The sequence below is a fragment of the Oryzias latipes genome, chromosome 2 (genome assembly GCF_002234675.1).
Source record: "Oryzias latipes chromosome 2, ASM223467v1".
NCBI lineage: Eukaryota > Metazoa > Chordata > Actinopteri > Beloniformes > Adrianichthyidae > Oryzias > Oryzias latipes.
The window spans coordinates 4,895,449-4,908,422 of record NC_019860.2 but is presented as its reverse complement, the minus strand read 5'-3'; the positions used below and the strand labels follow the sequence as shown (position 1 = coordinate 4,908,422).

The window sequence follows — 12,974 nt, the reverse complement described above, 5'->3', positions numbered from 1 at the left end:
GTGGAAACAACCACAAACAGAATAGTTTGCACAGATGGGTTTTGACTTTCGTTTTAGAGGTAGAAAGGTTCTGCTCTCTGCTAAAGAGGCAGAACGTCTCCTTCTAAGAAGAATCCAGAGTTCCTGATCACAAACATCAACTGAAGCCCAAATCAGAGCTGATCAGACTGCATGGAGCCCAAGCTCCAGAAAAGAGGAGAAAAGAAGAAGTCGTCCACATGAAGCTTCACCTTAGAGGAAAAGAGGAGGTTTTAGTAATGGCGTATGAAGATTATACGCCAGTCAAAACAGTAATAAAGCTTCATCAGCAAAAGAAAGAGTTTCTGCTTGTAGTAGAAGAACAGACAAAGTAAACGCACAAGTTTTTGATCTTATTTCCATTTTCCTTGTGACGCATATATATATATATATATATATATATATATATATATATATATATATATATATATATATAACTTATGTGAATTCCTTTTATTGGTAGCAAGTAATTGAGTTAAATTTATTCAAACTAATTTCTTACATCTATAAGACTCAGTAATTGTTTATACAACTCAAATTTACATATTTATCTAACTAAATGTCATATTACTCCAATTCAATTAATATTTTTTCCATCTTAATTTATTGTAATTCTTGAACTCTCATATGTCTAAGTTTGAGCCGGCAGATATTCTCATTGTTATAACAATAAAAAGAACGACAAAATATACCCAGTAGGAACACACACATTTACCAATTTCCCAACATTCTCATTACAGTACTTGACAGTAGGGGTGCTATATAAACTCATCATCCTCTCCCTCCTTCACTCTCCCTCAATGTGCAGAGACTTGAGCAAAGTAGGACAAAATAACTCAGCAAAACACAGCAAAACAGCTAAACAACTAAACACATTTCGTGAAAAACTCACACCTAAACCCAAATCCGTCCAGACAGGCAAAGGAATGGTATCCCACAATCCCTTGCGGTGCCGATCTATCAGCAGCACCAAAGTTACACCTACTTAATTGAATTAATTTGAATGAAAGTAAAATAACTGTCTGAAAACTACGTGTTATTTTTAAACTGACTTAACATTAAAATGATTTATCTTAACTGAAGCAAATAATTAAGTTATATCAAAGTAAAAAAGTTGAATTTTCCAACATCCATATGTGGTCTTATCACCCTCTCATGGTGGAAAAAGTATTATCTGAGCTTCTTCATACACTAAATCATCTTCAAATGGACACGCCATGCTGCTTCACCTCTCTGAAAACAAACTAACCTTCAACTAAACCTGCTCCAGACCAGGTTATGTTCACAGCATGAGTTGCCATGGCAACTTTACATACCCTGAAACATACCTCCATTTCTTGAACCGAAAACTGAGGTTATCCACATCCTTAGCCTCAAACTTACCTTGGGAGCTAGCATAACCTGCTTTCTGGAATACCCCCCTGGTCTGGATTCCAGTCAGAAAGGGATCAGGAAATCTGCAGATCAAACCTTCATTTACTGAAATGGAAAACATCAACTGACTTTCTACAGATTCTACTTCCATTCATCAAACTCCAACAGGAGGAAGATTTACAATCAATCAAATCTGTTGATTTCCTGACAAACGTTGTTTTCTCTTCCTGTTTGAATGTTTGATTGTTTTCAAACATGAAGAGAGTTTTTTTTCCTGTTTTTAGCTCGAAATTTCTGTTGAAATGTAAAGGTTCATTCATAATTCCCCAGTGGCCTCATGTTGGAGGAGGGGCTTCATGAGATGCTGCTGGGGGCGGAGCTTGAACACACACCGCTTCCTGGAACTCAAACTCAGGCTAAGTGGAGGAAAAGTTGGGATTTCTGGTGTTTGTAAAGATCTGGAACGGTTTCCTCCCACAAAAAGGCCTTTTTCTAGTTTCCTGCAGATGAATTCTTTTCCTGCTGGGAGTTCTCATCTGGGTTTGCAGATTCTTAGTTGGAGGAAAACTTGGAGCAAATTCTTCCCAGAAAAAGGATTTTCTCTGGAGTGAATTGACATGAACAGAGTGAGTTTGGACTGAAAGCAGCAACAGGGAGGAGATGTTAGAGCTTCATCAGAAAACAGCTTTCTGGAGGAGTTGGAAGACGATCACAGTGATGGTGAGGAGGAGGAGCTAAGACTTCCAAAGTCAGAGCTAAAGATGGAGGAGCAGCAGGAGGAGGTTCTTCACTGAAGGAGAGCACAAGTCCAGCTTGTCAGTGCTTTGCTGATTGGCTAGTTGGATGTGTTCTTTGATGAGCTTTTCAATCTGACGTCTGCTTGGAGGACTGTTTTCATCCTTTTGGATGATTCCACTATTTGAACCAGACCTGGAACTAGAAGAGACTCAATGAGAACAGAAAGACAAGAAAGGATCCAAACCAAACTCTTCTTCTGTCTGACTTCAACCATGAAGGGACTTGAACCCTCAACCTTCTGATCCATGAAACTACCGGAGCATCACTAGGAGGACAGTTGGACTCCCCTCTGGAAAAAGAAGGCTTGAGCATGTTGACGTGACAAACTCCACATTTCTTCTCTTTGTCATGAGTTGGGATCCTAAAATTGGTGTCATTCATTTTCTTTTCCACCTCATATGGAGCAGAAAACTGTGCCTGTAGGCTGGAAGCAGGCAAAGGCAACAACAGCAACACTTCCTCACCTGCACCTGTTGTTGTTTGTATGTTGATCCACAAACACATGCTGTGAAGAGGAACCTGCAGTGAAGGCAGCCATGTTGGAGCCTCACACATGTTCTCATTAGGATCAAATGAACCAGTGTGTTTGAGACTGAAAGAAAGACTGAAGGACAAAGAAATATGAAGATTCATTAAGGATCAAATCCAGACTTTATTCATGTCTTCAGACAAAAAAGCTGCAGACATTTTACAGACACAATTGAGGTTTTTCAACACTTTTCTGACCAGAAGATGCAGTTCTGAATACAGCCAGAAGGTGTCGCCCTTCTCATTTCTAATACAAGTTTAAACTACAGACCTTGGTAACCCTGGGTTAAAGCACCTGCACGTCAAGTACATAAAGACATTTTAGATTAGATTAGATTAGATTTGTTTATTAATCCCACGAATGGGAAATTTCCTTGTCACAGTAGCATGCAGTTTGGCACAAGTATGTACAGACAGTAATTGACAAATTACATTTACATTTTAGAAAGAATATTTACAAATGGATTTTTCCATTTTCCATTTTCAATGGATCGCCGATTTCTGGAGTCACCATGGAAATGCGTGGAGAAAAAAAGAGAGCCCTATACATCAGTTAGACGGAGTCTGAGATTTTAATGACGCCGTATGAAGATTATAAGACCAGTTACCCTTGTGCTATCCTAGGCACTTTAACATCGGGAGTTGGGTCATCTAGACCCACTAGAAGAACCTTTTTTATTCAATGATTTGTGAACCTCACTGGTGTCCATGGATTACACGAAATCTTTCCACCTTTGTCATGGTAGGGAGAACACGTCAATGTAAGAGTGGGGTCATCTAAAATAGCACAAGGGTTAAAAACGTAATACGGCTTCATCAGCAAAAGAAAGAGTTTCTGCTTGTAGTAGAAGAACAGACAAAGTAAACGCACGAGTTTCTGATCTTATTTCCATTATCCTTGTGACGCATATATACATAACCTTTGTCCAATTCTGCCACCTTAAATGAATTACTTCTATTGGTAACAAGTAATTGAGTTAAATTTATTCAACCTAATTTTTTACATCTATAAAACTTAATTAGTGCTTTTACAACTCAAATTTACATATTTATCTAACTAAATGACATTTTACCCCAATTCAATTAATCTTTTTTCCATCTTAATTAATTATAATTCTTGAACCCTCCAATGTCTAAGTTTGAGCCGGCAATGCGCACAGTGCATACATTCATTAAGGAATTTTCCAACATTGCCATTACAGCACAATCTGGTAGGGGTGCTATTTAACCTCACCATCCTCTCCCTCCCTCTCACTCATAGTGCAGAGACGTAAGCATAGTAGGACAAAATAACTCAGCAAAACACAGTAAAACAGCTAAACAACTAAACTCATTTGGTCAAAAACCCACACTTAAACCGAAATCCGTCCAGACAGGCAAAGGGAATTGTATCCCACAATCCCTTGCCATGCCGATCTAACAGCAGCACCAAAGTTACACCTACTTAATTGAATTAATTTGAATGAAAGTAAAATAACTGTCTGAAAACTAGGTGTTATTTTTAAACTGACTTAAAAAAATTATTTTTCTTAACTGAAGCAAATAATTAAGTTAGATCAACAATGTAAGAAACTTTATCTTTCCAACATCCAAACATGGTCTTATCACCCTCTCATTGTGGAAAAAGCATTATCTGAGCGTCTTCGTCCACTAAATCAGGGGTGTCAAACTCATTTTCACTGAGGGACATATCAGCATAGTGGTTCCCCACAAAGGGCCAGATATAACTTATACATGTAACTAAATGTAATGAAAAATAAACTATCTATTCCTTGATGTTAAATTACTCAAATTACTTTATTTATTATAACTTTATAACTTTTTAAAGGGACAAATACAGTTGCATAGAAAACATATGCTTGCTAGTTACTCTAGCATAAATCCTTTTAAATGTGATTGTCAGATTAGGTTATATAGACAATCTTTAAGCACTAATGTATAGTTCCAGCTTGGATCATTCCAGCTGAAACTCACTTGGATTAACTGTGGACATTTCTGGATATTTCCGGACGTGGATTCAACAAATTTCAGTTAGTTTGCTAAGACACAGAAGAAAACTCCTTTACTTAAACTCTGGGATTTTTGAAATCATGTTTTTATGTCTGGTAGCTGAAAATGTGTGGAGCTGCTGAGAATCCATCATCCTCTGTGAACGCTGGATCTTCATCCCTGAAAGTCCATGTGAAGAGGAGAAATGGTTGCTCCTCTTCACCCAGAGACAGGAGCAAGAACAGATTTGACTGCATTTGGACTGAAAAGCTCATTATTTGTCAAACTTTTCATTGTTAAATAATGTTTACGCCTCCATTTCTCTGGATTTGAGAGCAAAATGATTCTCTGTTGATGAACTGATGCAACACTGAGGAATTCTGGGAGTCTACAGATCAGCTCAAGTTACTTGAAATGAAAGCTCTGGTTGCTATAGAGTTCAACTGAACATAGGTATTTAACCCCAGAAGTTTTAAACATTAAAAACTTATTTTGAAATATTCACATTTTCTGAGATACAGATTTTCCCCCCCTCTTGTAAAATAGTCTTTGACTGTGGTGCAGAGGTTGAGAGGTCGACCTCTTATCAGAAGAGTATAGATTCAAACAAGTTTATTGTGTCTCCATGTTTAAACTGTTTTCTAAAATTATTTTTTTATCAGACACAGTTTGTTTTTGTCAAACGTACCTAACATGTCTCGGCGGAATACCTTCCACCTTCTTCAGAGTTGTCATCACGTGTCTGATAAATGATAATTTAAGAACACAGAAACGTTTAGAATTTAATAGATACTTTATTTATCCCACAATGGGGAAATTCTTCTCTGCATTTGACCCATCCCCTGGGGGAGCGGTGAGCTGCAGCCTAACCGTGCTCGGGAGGCAGTAGCGTTAAGGGTCTTGCCTAAGGACACTGCACTAAATCCTTTATTACATTGTTTGTCAAGAGAAAGTCCTGTGAGTTGTCATGTGTGTCTTAAGACTAGATCAGCAACTAAAACTTGAATCACATTATTTACAAGAAAAAGGCTTTTCTCCTGTATGAGTTCTCATGTGTCTTTTGAGATGAAATATTTGATTAAAACTTTTTTTACATTCTTCACAAGAAAAAGGCTTTTCTCCCGTATGAGTTCTCATGTGCCTTTTAAGACTAAATAAATCCCTAAAACTCTTTCTACATTCTTTACATGAAAAAGGCTTCTCATCTGTGTGAATTCTCATGTGTGTGTAGAGAGTAGATATTTGATTAAAACTTTTTTTGCATTCTTTACAAGAAAAAGGCTTTTCTCCTGTGTGAATTATCATGTGTCTTTTGAGACAAGATAAATCGCTATAACTTTTACTACATTCTTTACATAAAAAAGGCTTCTCTCCTGTGTGAGTTCTCATGTGTCTTTTGAGTTGATATATTTGATTAAAACCTTTATTACATTCTTCACAAGAAAAAGGCTTTTCTCCTGTGTGATTTCTCATGTGTCTTTTGAGACTAGATATACGACTAAAACTTTTCTCACATTCTTTACAAGAAAATCTCTTATCTTTTGCGTGGATTCTTGCGTGAATTCTGAACAGAGATTTGTTACAAAAGCTTTTGTCACATTCTTTACAGATATAACATCTTTCATCAGACCCAGTTTCCATGTAGTCAGACGGGTTAGTAATTAGTCTTGAGTTTTTACCAGACCTGATAGAGGAAAGTCTCTCTTCTTTTGGAGATTGTTTGTATTTCTTACCCAGATTTGTCTTCCTGGGATTTTTTCTCACATCAGAGTCAAATTGACCTTCTGACATGTGAGAGCTGTCCACACTTTGGACATGTCTTCTGTCTCTTCTCTTCCTCTGATCTCTGTTCTGTGGGTCTGTCTCTTTATCTGTAGTTGATGTTGATTCTTCATGTTGGTTTCCTTCTTCATACTGACTATCAGTTACATTAAAGCTCTGCTGATTGTTTAGATCTGCTTCATTGTTCTCATCTTCCTCATAAGTAGGAATCTCCATCAAGGTATCAGTCTCCTGCTTCAGATCAAGCTGATCATCCTGACTGATGAAAAGCTCAACTGGCTCCTCTATAAACAGTGATGGTTCTGGTACCCCATGTTCATCTTCAAATTGTGGAGGTTCTGGATCCTCCTGCTCCTCTTTATAATATGGAGGTTCTGGATCCTCCTGCTCCTCTTTATAATATGGAGGTTCTGGATCCTGCAGTTCCTCTTTATAATGCGGATGTTCTGGTTCCTGCAGTTGCTCATTATAATGTGGAGGTTCTGGTTCCTGCAGTTCTTCTTTATAATATGGAGGTTCTGGTTCCTGCAGTTTCTCATTATAATGTGGAGGTTCTGGTTCCTGCAGTTCTTCTTTATAATATGGAGGTTCTGGAACCTCCGGTTCCTCATTATAATGTGGATGTTGTGGTTCCTGCAGTTCCTCATTATAATGTGGAGGTTCTGGTTCCTCTTGTCCCACTCTGAAGTTCCTCTGCTGGTTGCAGGGATCCTCCTCTTCAGTACTCCAGTGCTGAGGGAGGACTGCAGAAACACAAGAAGAGGCCCTTTTACATGTTTTTAGGACTTTGTGTATTGTTAAGCACCAATAAATATAGCAATAGTCTCAGTTAGAATATGGACAATTTAAAATTTTGATTTAAATAATGTAATTCCTTAGTTTAAACACAAAATCCAATAAACCCTTCTAAAAAAATAACCTACCTGTGACTGCTAATCTACAACACAACTTCCAAAACGTTTGAGAAGGAGCCCCTGAAGGACCACTGTTTGTAAAGTAAACTTACTGGTAACATCGTCAATGAAGTGCTTTTTTTTTTTTTTTAAAGAAGTTGATTGTTTTTTTTAGCACAGCAGCACACCACTGTGCTGAAAAAGCCCCCCCCCCCCCCCCCCAACACCTCCCCACTATGAGGAGAGCTGTGTCAGTCAATAACCTGTAGGCTGAAACAGCTGAAGATAATAAAAAATGCTGTCTTAATAATTTATTTGATACTTTCTCAAAGAAAATGAAATTGCAGAAAAGTAATTCATAAATGGTGCAAAAGGGTATTTAATGTCAAACAGGTATTTGATGTCATCTAACTGTATATCTTTCACGACCATAATGCGCAATTAAAAGTATTAAATTTTCTCAAAAGTGTAGGGGGCGCCCAGTGAGGTGGTGTGCCTAATGTGTAGCTGTGGGGCGTAGCAGGGGTGCTCATCTTAAACACGTCTATCGTTGCATTTTCCCCACGTGTTTTAAATGTGTCTAAGACTAAATCGTGTTGTCGCTCACACGTGTTTAATGTTAGAGCCCCGTTAGCTGTCACGTATGTAGGTGTGGGACATTTATGCTCCTCAGCTGACCCGACTCCCGCGGGAGCGATGTGCTGCAGTGACAGCCGCGCATGAGAACGGTGGTTTGGTTCGCGAGTTTGAGACCCCTGCTGTACACTCTGGCATTGGTACACTAGCCGCAGGTCGGAAAAACAAATCAATAGTTCGCTTGCTCATAGCTCAGACGCACATATGAGGTTGTGATGATATTTGTGTCCGTTTCCTTCCCACAGATGTTTACGCGCGCTCGATTATCTCTAGGCCCCTCCACGCATTTAGCCACTTGCAGTGACTTTCCCTATTCTTCTCACACGCATTGGGCGGCTCACAGACAGGCATCACTCCATGAAACGCGAGTGTGTGCTCGTGTGTGTTCGCGTCTCATGAGTAAAGGCCCGTACACACCGGGACGAATATTCGCCAGGCGTTTTTCGCCACGTTTTTTGTGTTCACACCCAGGTGATTTTCGCTGACGATGAGCCGAGTGAACATGCAATTTGATTCCCTGACATTAGATGGCGCTTAATGTAAAACAGAAATACTCCTGTACACAAGGTGGCGCTGCGCAACTTTACGCTTCTTAAAGTCGCTTTTCACTCAGAAGAAGAGAGCAAGTATTTAGGCGCTTGTCAGAATCTTACAAAGAAAACATGAATATTTCAAGCACCAGTAGCTCCAACTGGTGTTTGGTTCGGGGATATTTTAGAATGTCCGTCATTATTTCTTTGCGGCAGTGTAGACGCTACTTGGCGTCTATCTTCTTCGCTGGCATGTGTGCTCAGCAAAGCAGTTTTGTGTTTGAGCGCCCCCAAGTTGTGTTTTACTGTTACTTTGGAAGCTCCAGACACGTGTGCAAAAGCGCCATTCTCATTGGTCGAACCCGAGGCGTTTTTTAAAAAAATGACGCTTTGACGCGTGGCGTTTTTCGCGTCCGTGTGCACACTCACATTGGTTCCCTTTGTTTAGTCACGAGGCGTTAAACGTCGGCGAATATCGCGCGCGAAATTCGTCCCGGTGTGTACGGGCCTTAAGTGCGCGTGTGTGTGTGTGTTTGCGTGTGTGTGCACTCGCGTCTCATTGATTATTTCATTGATCATTGCGTGCCCCTTCCACGTTTAATATATAAAAAATACGGAGAGTGGGGGAGGCAAATTTACTGGTAGCACATGTGTGACTGGATGTAAAATTCAGTCGCACACTCTCAAATTTTGGTCGAAAAATGCAACCATTTGGTCGCAGTCTGGAGCCCTGAGGAATACGTTTAAGTTCAAGGATAACAGTTCTTTTTAAAAGTTTCTAAATGTCCATGACTAAAATCAGAGGAAAAGACGATCAAGTACATATTGGTAGAACAATGTTTGACAAAGAAAAGGAGGGAATGGTTACAAACTATTTATTGTTATTTATTTGTTGCAGCAAATGTTGCCAAATGTTTTACTTTGAAACATGGATGTACTTATTTCCAGCCTCATTAAAAGTTATATCATTGCATTATTTTTTAATGACCCTCATTCTGTTGTTCTGACATAAATGAGATGTTACTCATTAATTACTCACTACTAGAGTATATTTGAATCCAACTACTTTATTACTCTCTTTATTCTCTTTATTACTCTTACTAAATTAATCAATAAATAAATATGGCCTCATGCAAATACACAATCAACCAATAAATCTCTCATAAATATATAAAAAGATCATGAAATGGTGAAAAACCTGCACACAGATTTCAAATTAGCCATTATATTATTCAATATATTTCATTTTGCTTTAAAAACCTGTTCATTATTTTAAAACAGCATTTTAAAACATTCATTTTTAATCATGTGGAATATTATTATAATTCTACTTGTTTTTTCAGAACCTTGGATTTCAAAATCCATATTTTCCAAAGTAGCTTTGTTTTTATTTCATGTTGCTGTTTTTTACAATGGCTGATTTATTTCATGAAGAGCTTTTTCAGGAGAATGTCTCCATCTGTCAATCAGTGAATGTGGGCGGGATCTAAACGCTCATTGGCTCATCCATGGAAATCGACTCATATTCCTCGATACCCGCTCAGCTGTGTGCCAGTCAGAGAGATTACATATTTCAGTGATATCCGCACTGCTTTGCTGACATTTGATAAAAACTATCTGTCTGCAGCAAAATATGCAAACATGGACGACTCTGTTTTTGTAGTTTGAGGGTTTGTGTGGACCAAAGGAGCTCCGGTCGTCCACGTCTCGAAACACTCCTGACTCTTACGCCATTCACTCAGCTCTCTTTTGCTCTGCAGCTAACAGCTCTGCTGTCTGAGCTCACAGATCCAGTCTGACGTCATCGTGCTTTACACTGTGTCGGCTCGCAGGAGGAGGCGACCTGGCAGACCGACAGAGAGTCAGACCAGGCAGCAGCGGATAGCGGAACAAGCCTGCTCGGGCCTCCTGAACCTTATGATATTTTTCTATTTTCATTGAGACAATGATTATAAATCAGGTCCTCTGGGTTTTTCTTTCCCCTCTCGGGGAAAATGTTGAACCTTTCCTGCGAAAGTTTCTCTTTCTGGTTGTAAAACGCAGCGGAGATCCGGGGTTTGATTTGGGGATCACTTCCCCGTTCAGTCTCTGTACTTTGGATATACTTTCCTTTATTATTACTTTTCTGGCGAACTGAACAACAGACCCTTAACTTGCGCTCACACACACACACATTTGCGCTGGGCGCTCTGATTTACACGTAATTTAAGACGTAGTTTGACTGCAGGACCTGAAGCAAAGACTCTCTGGGATGATCTCATGAACTCAAACATGGAAACATTGTTATCATGTAGAACTATTCAAAATAAATAAACCTGATCTCTTAGCAATCTCCGTGTGCATTGTGCATCCATGCATTTTAAGTGAGGTAAACACAGCCACAGCTCCAAGTGGCTATCAGGCTAAAGCGTTAGCTGCTAGCTCCTCCCACACGCGGCATGGTGTGTTTACTGAACTCCAGTTCATAGAAGTTTTGTGGAACTCCAACAACCACCCAGCCTAACTTAGGCCACTACTAGATGTTCATGAAAAGATGAAAATTGCAGAACCGACCACAAAATCACCTGAATTATGCACACTCGCCCAAAGCCACTTTTATCCGCAAATTTAGAACCAAAACTGCCCAATTTCTGGTAACACTGTGGATGTGTTGAGGTGCACACTCCCCCTAGTGTTGAGGAGTGTGCATCGCGCCGTCACGTTCGCTGAAACCAATGAGTTATATCACTAGAGGAGACATCACGTGATTCCTCATGGGAGGAGAGCACCGCCATCTTGGTGAGGTCAAGTTACTACTGCAGTGCATGCATGTGAACACATTTTTTGCAAAATGCCAGTTCATTGTTTGGGTTTCAACTGCCAAAATCAGAGAACTGAGTCCATGAAGGAGGAAGGTATATCATTTCACAGGTAAGTATTATAATTTTTCTCTTTTAATGCTGCAGGGGCTTCATTAATCATACACATGTTGACATGCATGATGCTGTAGGGCTGTTGTTAACATGCTGCATGATGTACGGATAATTTGCTGTCGACATAAATGTACATTTTATTTTGCAAAACCTGTATACAGCATACCAGGACTATTATAGTAATATAGATTTATACATTTCTGACTCAGAGACTGACCTTTTCTTGCAGGTTTCCAATGGACTCAGACTTAAGGAAAAAGTGGATCTTAGCAATAAAAAGAGTTAACCCAGATGGTTCACTGTGGTACCAACTAGCAATACAGTCTGGATATGTGCAAAACATTTGTGGAAACAGATTTTGATGAGAGGTCAGACTGTTTGCTTGAAACCCGGCACCATAACATCTGTGTTACACGAACTGATCACTAACATGAATCAGTATAAATCTATTGTTTTTCTTTGTTGTTGTTGTTTTTTTAGGGTAAATCTATTGTTCACTTTTGGACTTCTTTTGAATATTTATTTTATTATTATTATTATTATTATTATTATTATTATTATTAATAGACTTATTTTTAATTATTTATTGACTTAGTAGTTATGTATTGTTATTATTTATTGTTTGTATTGACTTACTATTGATTTATTATTATTATTGTTATTATTATTATTATTGACTTATTGTTGGGTTTTTCATAATAATTTAATTTAATTTCTAAATGTTTAGAAATTATTTAAAAAAAAATTTGTAATAAGTTTTTTATTTGTAAGAAATCCTGCAGCAATGCATTTTGATTAAAGTTTGAGCTTGTAAGGCTGACTGTTTCTCTCCTTTAACAACAACAAATGATGTATCTATATATATAATAATCCATTTTATTTAAAGCGCCTTTCAAAAAACCATTTTACAAAACAAAGGTTAAAAATAGACATTAAAAGCACAATAAAAATAGTAGATAAAATAAAAAGTGAATCAGGATGGGAAGGCAGAAATGAACAGATAGGTTTTGAGTTTAGATCTGAAAGTAGGCAGAGAGTCTATGTTACGGAGGTCAGGAGGGAGGGAATTCCAGAGTTTGGGAGCAGAGCAGCTGAAGGCTCTGCTTCCCATTGTGACGAGTCGGGCGGGAGGGACAGAGAGCTGAACAGAAGAGGAGGACCGAAGATAACGAGAGGGGGTTTTGATATGAAGGAGGTCGGAGAGATAAGGAGGAGCCAGGTTATGGAGGGCCTTAAAGGTGAACAGGAGGAGTTTGAATTGGATCCTGGAGGTTATGGGGAGCCAGTGCAGCTGGTGGAGAACTGGAGTGATGTGACTGAAGGAGGGGGTTCTGGAAATGATTCGGGCAGCTGAGTTCTGGACCAGTTGAAGCTTATTGAGGGTTTTTTGTGGGAGACCAAAGAGGAGAGAATTACAATAATCTAAACGGGAAGTGACCAGACTGTGGACCAGGATAGAAGCAGAGGGGACAGTGAGGAGGGGCATAGACGATTAATGTTACGTAGGTGGAAAT

At 38.9% G+C, this 12,974-nt stretch overlaps 3 protein-coding genes across 4 annotated transcripts in view; 1 reads left to right on the top strand and 2 right to left on the bottom strand.

Annotated features, from left to right (window-relative positions):
* LOC101163225 (gastrula zinc finger protein XlCGF57.1) overlaps window positions 1–12,974 on the bottom strand; it is a 466,623-nt gene that overhangs the window by 101,917 nt on the left and 351,732 nt on the right. The gene's annotated exons all lie outside the window — the stretch shown is intronic.
* LOC111948636 (gastrula zinc finger protein XlCGF57.1-like) overlaps window positions 1–12,974 on the top strand; it is a 187,877-nt gene that overhangs the window by 78,081 nt on the left and 96,822 nt on the right. The window lies entirely within an intron of this gene.
* The window catches only part of LOC110013959 (gastrula zinc finger protein XlCGF57.1-like), a 317,596-nt gene that overhangs the window by 300,731 nt on the left and 3,891 nt on the right, over window positions 1–12,974 (bottom strand). The window lies entirely within an intron of this gene.